The following is a 9,337-nucleotide window of genomic DNA, read 5'->3' as shown; positions in this document are numbered from 1 at the left end:
TTAAATACAGGGAAAAGAGAGGAAGTAATATGCATTTAAATAGTGCCAGCTATATGCAAGGCACTGTACTAAATGCTTTTTTACAAAGATTATGCAGCAATATGAAAAGCCAAGATGTCCTTTGAAACAATGCTGGCATGAATATGCTATAATTCCTTTAGCAAAAGTCTACTGAATTCTGGAAACACTCTATCTTCTGGGTAGGTTTCCAGAGCTGTTCAAAATACAAGTGATCTAGAAGACAAAGAAGCCTAAATTATCAAGTTGTGAGTAATTATACTCCAATGATTTATCCTAACTTGGGTTCTTCAAGGTAGAGCAATCTTAGTTTTACAAAACTGGAAATGCTGTAAGTATGATGCAAGTGATAGACAGATAGGAGTGTGCTGGTAAATGATTAATGACTAACTCTCTGAGGGGAAAAAAAATAATGTTCCACACATTTTTACTTTACTTTGCATTATTAAAATTTTCTCCATCACTTTCTTTTCTAGATAATCAACAAAACAAAAAATTAATGCATACACTGAAAATGTAGCAATTGGTTCTGGCAAACTAGTACAAATTGGCTCCAAGTAAACCTGGATGCATCTGTCTTCATAGAGCCAGCCTTAATAAATCCAGAGAGCCTCATGAGAAGAAGGTTGGCCACTGAATGAAAGAACTGATGTTGCCACATCAACACAATTAAACCATCTACTAAGAGAAGAAGTCTGCATATATGGGAGGAATACTCACATTAATGAAGTCACAGATCTTTTGAAGTTTAGAAGTAGCATATAACTACATATTGACGAGAAAATTTAATGTCACATTGAATTGCTGGCAGCAGTGGCAGTTTCTAGACTTCTTGACCCAAGATACCAGGGATAGCTTAGAAGATCAGTAGGAAAGGTCCATGGCACTTGGGTGAGAGTGGAGTGCAATTCAGTCCAGGACACACCAGCACAACCCCAGCCCCAGCAAGCCAGGAGGAGGCCTTGGGAGTGACTGAATCAGCAGTGGCCATAGCAGTGGCAGCAATTTCCAGGGCTCTCAGCCCACAGACAGTAAGGGAATTGAACAACTGGTCAGAAGGAAATTATATTATAAAGATTTCTTTGCTATCACTGAGGCAGAACTCCATCGCATTGCCCACCCTTGGATCCAGGTCTCAGTCCTAGGTTTCTGTCCTAGGGTGAGAAGGAGCACTAGTATAGCAGAATTTGCTATAGCAGTGGAAGGGGGATCATCATCACAGTTCTAGGACAGAAAAGAGTGCTTGTGGTCACTCACAGACCACAGCACAGGCCTGATGAGTAGAAGACACCCCCCCTTAGATCATGTCAGTTGGGAAGAACTGAAAACTTATAGGTCCTTAGAAGTATATCTGAAAATAAGTGCCCAAAGCCCCTGAAGCTTGTGACAGTGTGCCCTCCATCCTGGAAGCAGAACCCTATTTTAACAGTTAAAAGTCAAGTAATAGGCTGTGTAAGTGAGCAAACAATGGGAAAAACTCTGACTATAGAAAGTTATTACTATTAGAAAATAATTATTATTACATGGAAGATCTCAAAATACACACTTAGAAGAAGAAAGCAAGGTCAAAGTTCCTACACCCAAAGCTTCCAAGAAAAACACAACTTGATCTCAGGTCATGGAAGAGCACAAAAAGGATTTTGAAAATCAAGTAAGAGAGGTAGAGGAAAACTGGGAAGAGAAATGAGAGGGATGCAAGAAAATCCCAAGAGAAGAGTTAGTAGCTTGGAGAAGGGGACACAAAAAAACACTGAAGAAAATAACACCTTAAAAAAACAGACAAGACCAAATGGCAAAAGAGGTCCAAAAAGCCAACAAGTAGAAGAATGCCTTAAAAAGCTGAATAAGCCAAATGAAAAAAAAGGTCCAAAAGTTCACTGAAGAAAGGAATTCCTTTAAAATTAGAATGAAGTCATTCCCCAGTTGATGAATGGTCAAAGAATATAAACAGGCAGTTTTCAGAGGAAGAAATTAAAGCTATCTACAGTCATATGAAAAAATGCTCTAAATCACTATTGATTAAAGAGATGCAAATCAAAACAACTCTGAGGGACCACATCTCAGCTATCAGATTGGCTAATATGATGAAACAGAAAGATGATAAATGCTGGAGAAGATGTGGGAGTGTTGGAACACCAATTCATTGTTGGTAGCTGTGAGCTGATCCAACCATTCTGGAGAGCAATTTGGAACTATGCCCAAAGGGCTACAAAAATATGCATACACTTTGACCCAGCAATATTGCTTGTAGGGCTATCTCCCAAAGAGATCACAAAAATGGGAAAGGGTCCCATATGTACAAAAAATATTTATAGTAGCTCTCTTTGTGGTGGCCAAAAACTGGAAATCAAGGGGATGCCCATCAATTGGGGAATAGCTAAACAAGTTGTGGTATATAGTAATGGAATACTACTGCGCTATAAGAAATGGTGAACAGGAAGACTTCAGAGAGGCCTGCAAGGACTTATATAGACTAATGCTGAGTGAAAGGAGCAGAAGCAAGAGAATTTTGTACATAGCAACAACCACAGTGTGAGAGGAATTTTTCTGGTAGACTGAGTCCTTCATAACCGTGCAAGGACCTAAAAAACTTCCAATGGACTCTTGAGGCAAAATGTCTTACTCATCTAGAGAAAGAACTTTGGAATTAGATCACAGAATAAGACACACCATTTGCTCATGTTATGCTTTGGGTTTTTTGTTGTTGTTGTTTTATGGTTTCTCCCATTCGTTTTAATTCTTCTACGCAACATGACTAAGGTGAAAATGTATTTAATAGGAATGAATGTGTAGAACCTATATAAGATTGCATACTGTTTCAGGGAAGGAGTGGGGAGGGAGAGGTGAAGGAGGAGGAACAAGGGGGAAAATCTAAGAAATATGGAAGTGTTTGTAGAAAAAAGAAAACAATTAAAATAATTTAAAATTTAAAAAATTAGAATGAAGTCAATGGATGCTAATGACTTTATGAGAAACCAAGAAACAATAAAACAAAACCAAAAGAATGAAAGAAAAATAGAATACAACATGAAATATCTCACTGGAAAAAACAACTGACCTGGAAAATAGATTCAGGAGAAATCAGTTAAAATTTATTGGACTACCTGAAAGCCATGATCAAAACAAGAACCTAGACATCATCTTTCAAGAAATTATCAGGAGAAAAAAAGAGCATCACCTTTCAAGAAAATATAAGAGAAAACTGTCCTGATATTCTAGAACCAGAGGGTAAAATAGAAATTGAAAGAATCCACCAATCACCTCCTGAAAGAGATTCCAAAATGAAAACTGACAGGAATATTACAGCCAAATTCCAGAGTTCCCAGGTAAGTGAGAAAATACTGCAAGCAACCAGAAAGAAGCAATTCAGTTATAGTGGAGCCACAGTCAGGATAACTCGAGATTTGGGGTGTAGGGTGTGTTCAGGGAGTGCCAGTACCTTTGGTGTGATGGTTGCTGAGTCCTTTTTCCATACTATATGGCAAGACGAGGCTATCTCCCAGGAGTTCAAGGATGCCTCCATTGTCCATCTCTATAAGGGAAAAGGAAATAGATTGTCCTACCACAAAGGATCATAGGAGGATCTCTCTCTTAGTCATTGCTGGCAAAATTTTTGCTAGAGTCCTCCTTAATAGGCTGATCCTTCATCTAGAAGATGGGCATGTACCTGAAAGCTAGTGTGACTTCAGAAAGAGCCAAGGAACAGTCAATATGGTGTTTGCTGCCCGACAACTCCAGGAGAAATGCCAGAAGCAGAACAGAGGTCTGTACACAACGTTTGTAGATCTGACCAAGGCCTTTGACACTGTTAGTCATGAGGGCTTATGGAAAATTATGTCAAAATTTGGTTGCCCCGAGAAGTTCATCAATATTGTACATCAGTTTCGTGATGGCATGTTTGCCCGGGGTTCTGAATAATGGACAAAGCTCTCATGCCTTCCCAGTCACCAATGGAGTGAAACGACTGTGTACTTGCTCCCATGCTTTTTAGCACGATGTTTTCAGCCATGTTGACAAATACTTTAAATGAGGATGAATATGGCATCAAGGTCAACTCCCACACTGATGGCAAGTTCATCAATTTGAAAAGGCTACAAGCCAAGACCAAAGTGGAGGGAGTGTTGGTGCATGATTTTCTGTTTACAGATGATTGTCCACTCAATGCAGCCTCTGAAGCTAAGATGCAACATAATATGGATCAATGCTGCCTGTTCTAATTTTGGCCTAATAATTAACACCAAGAAGACACAGGTGCTTCACCAGCCACCACCACACTATTCATACATGGAACCATCAATTACAGCAAATAGAGAAGTTTTGAATGTTGCAGATAAGTTCACTTACCTTGGCAGTGTACTTTCCAGGGATGTACACATTGGTAATGAAGCTGATGCACACATTGCCAGAGCTAGCTTAGTGTTTGGGAGGCTCCAAAGAAAAGTTTGGGAGAGAAGAGATATTAGACTGACTACCAAATTGAAGGTTACAGAGACATTGTGCTGACCTCATTGTTATATGTTTGTGAAACATGGACAGTCTACCAGCACCTTGCCAAGAAACTGAATCATTTCCATTTGAATTGTCTTAGGAAGATTCTGAGGATCACCTAGCAGGATAAGGTACCAGACACTGAAGTCCTTGTTCAAGTTGAACTGCTAAGTATTCAAACTATGCTTCAGAGAGCGCAACTCCCATGGGCTGACCATGTTGTTTGAATGAAAAAATGTATGCTTGCCAAAAAGACTATTTTATGGAGAACTTGCATGGGGCAGGTGATCACATGGTGGCCAGAAGAAATGATACAAGGACACTCTCAAGGTCTCTCTCAAGAACTTTGGATTTGACTGTACAACATGGGAGATACTGGCACAGGACCACTTAGCATGGTGTGCCCGTATAAGAAAAGGTGCTGTGCTCTTTGAGCGAATCAGAATTGAGACAGCAAAAAGTAAATCCAGGATGCAAAAATTTGGGATATCTACCCCAAATACTCACATGGACTATCTGTGACCAACCTGTGGCAGAGCATTCTGAGCTCATATTGGTCTAATCAACCACAGTCAGACACACTGAAATTTCACTTTGTCTTAGTGATGCCACTTTGGTCCTCTTTGAAAATAAAGGACGACAACCAACCAACTAATACAAAATTTAGGAACTTCTACATTAAAGGATCAGAGGGCTTAGAACATGATATTCTGGATGGTAAAGGAGCTAGGATTATGATCAACAATCACCTACCCAGCAAAACTGAATATAGTCCTTAAGAGGAAAAATGGATATGCAATGAGGACTTTCAAGCCTTCTTGATGAAAAGACCAGAGCTAGATAGAAAATTTGACTTTTAAATAAAAAATTCAAGAGAAGGATAGAAAGGTAAGCAGGAAAAGGAAATACTAAGGGACTCAGTAAAGGTAAATGGTTTACATTCCTACATGGGAAGAGGATATTTGTAACTGATAAGACCTTTCTCATTGTTAGGATAGTTAGAAGGAGTATATATAGACAGAGGGAACAGATATGAGTTGAATATGAAGGGATGATATCTAAAAAATAAAATTAAGGGATGGGAGAAGAATGTACTGGGAGAAAGAGAAAGGGAGAGGTAGAATGGGGTAAATTGATTCAAATAAAAGAGGTAAGAAAAAGCTTTTACAGTGGAGGGGAAGGGAGAGGAGGTGATAGGGGGTGAGTACTCTCATGAGAATTGACTCAAAGAGGGAATAACAAACATTGGAAATTGAATATAAAAATCTATCTTACCCTACAGGAAAGTAGGAGGGGAAGTGGACAGGAGAAGTGGAGGGGTGATTGTGTGATAGAAAGGAGAGCAGATTGTGGGAAGGGATAGTCAGAAGCAAAACACTTTTGAGGAAAGACAGTGGAAAGAAAGAGAATAGAATAAATGGGTGTAGGGAGAATAAGATGGAAGGAAATACAGTCAGCAGCAGTAACTGTGAAAAAAAATTTTGAAGAAAGTTTCTCTGCTCAAGGCCTCATTTCTCTAACGTGTAGAGAACTGTGTCAAATTTATAAAAAATAAGAGCCATTCATCAATTGATAAATGATCAAAAGATATGATCAGTTTTCAGAGGAAATAATCAAAGCTATCTAGAACCATATGAGCAATTTGAAACTATATCCAAAGGGCTATAAAATCACACACATCCTTTGACATAGCAATACCACTACTAGGTCTGTATCCCAAAAGAGATTAAAAACAAAAAGGAAAAGGACTTATATGTACAAAAATATTTATAGCTGCTCCTTTTTGGGGAAAACTGAGGGGATACTCATTGACTAGAAATGGTTGAATAAGTTGTGGTATGTAATTATGACGGAATACTATTGTGCTATAAGAAATGGTGACTAGAATGCTCTCAGAAAAATCTGGAAAGACTTGCATGGACTGATGCAAAGTGAAATGTACTGGGTACAAAATAACAGCAATATTGTAAGATGATCAGCTGTGAATGACTTAGCTATTCTCAGCAATACAATGATCCAAGACAACTCTGAAAGACATGATGAAAAATGCTAACCATTCTCAGAGAAAGAATTGAAGGTGCCTGAATACAAACTGAAACATACTTTTTTTACTTTATTTTTCTTGAGATTTTTGTCGTGGCTATGTTATCTTTCATAACAAGTCTATTATGGCTATGTTTTGCATGACTACAAATGTATAACCTATATTGAATAGCTTACCTTCTCAGTGAGGGCGGTGGTCTGGAGGGAAGAAGGGAATTTGGAAATCAAAACTTTAAAAACAAATGCTAAAGATTCTTTTTGCATGTAACTGGGGAAAAATTAGATACCAAATAAATACCCCCAAAGATTAATGTCACAGCAAAATACATCCAAAAGATGATTCAAACCTCACACTTGATTAAGTGATGTAATTCTCCTATACAAGTGAAACAAGCACTTAAAAGTGATTGGAGGTGGGGAGCAGCTAGGTGGGCTAGTATATAGAGCATGGCCTTACCATCCAGAGGACCTGATTTCAAATCTGACTTCAGACACTTGGCACTTGCTACCTGTATAATCCTGAGCAAGTCATTTAACCTAGATTGCCTTACCAAAAAAAAAGTGATTTGGGTAAAATCAGACATCTTATTGTATCATAATCATGTGTGACATTGATGCAGATGAATGTGTTTTTTACCTTATATGATTTTCACTTTCTCCATGTACGATTGATTGAGAGAGACAATAATGGAGAGAAAGACTGGCCTGAGAATCAGGAAGACCTAATTCAAGTCCTGTCTCTTATTGATACTTCCTAAGAGTATTATAGGTAGCTGCCAGGGCATAGCCCCTTTAATGAGGCCAAGAAAAAAAAAGGCATCAGTCTGGGAGGGAAACAGCAACAGTTACTATGATGATCACCATAAAGCCAGTGTGTTTGTCCTTTGTTGCCGAAGACCATGCCATCAGAGAAATGATGACATGACTTGCACTTTGTTTTGAGTGAGGGAGGGCTGTGCAAGGTCACCAGCCTCACTCATCCTCCAGAGCCATCTGAATCCAGGGACCAGATATTCATCAGGATGACTGGAGATGACCCAGGATGCACTGGGGGAGCTTGAGCCCTTTAGGCCAAGATCTTTGTAAGTACTCACATGGGGTGAGGTAACGCCCATTCACTGAATAGGCCTGTTTAAGAAGTAGCCAGGGCATCCTGATGAATATCTGGTCCCTGGATTCAGATGGCTCTGGAGGAAAAGTGAGGCTGGTGACCTGCACAGCCCTCCCTCACTCAAAGCAAAGTCAAGTGCAATTCATGTCACCATTTTTCTGATGACATGGTCTTCTTCAGCAAAGAAGGATGAACACAATGATAGGTAGCTAAGTGATATAGTGCCAGGCATGAAGTCAGGAAGACCTATGTTCAAAGTCAGCCTCAGATACTCCCTAGTTGTGTGACCCAGGAAAAATCACTTAACCTGCATTTGTCTCAGTTTTCTCATCTGTAAAATAGGGATAATAATAGCACCTAACAAGACTGTTGTGAGGATCTAATGAGACAATAATTATAAAGCACTTAGTCTAGTGCCTGGCACATTGTAGGAGGTATATAAATAAATGTTAGCTATTGTTATGTGAGCATAGCCAAGTCACTTATATTATTAGTGCCCTTGGACAACTCTCTAAAGCTCTCTAGAAAGGGGAGGGGCACAGATCAAAGAGAACAGTTAGTTCATTAGTGATGTTCAAGATGAAAGTTTCTTAATAAAAGTGACCAAAGAAGTACATTTTCATATATACTTTAACTGTTGTGGCAAGATAGTCCAAGTTGTTCCAATCACTTTTTCTCCTTCTGCATCTTAACAAATGGTAGCTAATAGCTGCATCCCTATACATGCTCTGCAGTGTAAACAGTTTAAAATCCATGATCAGATTGATAGTAGAAAAGCTAATCCCAGTGGTCCAAGTCCTGCTACTGACACCACTATGCACAGGGTATTGCTAGGGTACAAAACAGTTGCTGGTCTGCATTTGTAGGAGATATTTCCACATATGGATTTCCCTACACTTATGATCACAGGTCCTAACCTCTGCCTCCCCTAAAAATTGTTAAACAAATTGATTTGTCTACTTTCCAATTTTAAACTACATTTTAAGAAGGCATGTTCCACACACTTTCTCAGTTTTGCAAATGGAAAAAACAAGACTGCACAAAATGAATGGAATAGCCCAAAGCCTAGATCACTCATTTAAGGAATTTTTAAAATCACTTTAACCTATGATATAATTATAAGCCATAATTACAAGTTCCATGATTCAATTGATGATTCAGTTATCACTGGACTAGCCTTCACCTAAGATTCTTTCTGCCTCTAAGATTCTATGACTCAAATATGACAGCTAGAGTTGATTAGCAAGATAGTACAGCATTGGGAGCAGCTAGGTGGTGCAGTGAATTCCACCCTGGAGTTCAGGAGGACCTGAGTTCAAATCCAGTCTAGACACATGATACCTACTAGCTATGTGACCTTGGGCAAGTCACTGAACCATAATTGCCTTGCCCTTCCCCTTCCTAAAAAAACAAGGGACTACAGCATAATAGAGTGCTGGAGTAGGAGTAAGGAAAATTTGAGGTCAAAGTTCTATGCTTAACAGTTTGACACTACCTATTTGACACTACCTGTATCACCCTGGGAAAGTCACGTTACTTCCTGGATCTGTTTCTAGTATCCATAAATGGATATGATGATGATACCTATATGCGACTTACATGTCTTAATTCATAGGGTTTTGGTGACTCTCAAATGAAGCAATGTACGTTCAGTATTTTGTAAACCATACAAACTTT

The sequence above is a fragment of the Notamacropus eugenii genome, chromosome 7, assembly GCF_028372415.1.
Source record: "Notamacropus eugenii isolate mMacEug1 chromosome 7, mMacEug1.pri_v2, whole genome shotgun sequence".
NCBI lineage: Eukaryota > Metazoa > Chordata > Mammalia > Diprotodontia > Macropodidae > Notamacropus > Notamacropus eugenii.
The sequence above is the reverse complement of the archived record's forward strand: the minus strand, read 5'-3'. Positions refer to the sequence as shown.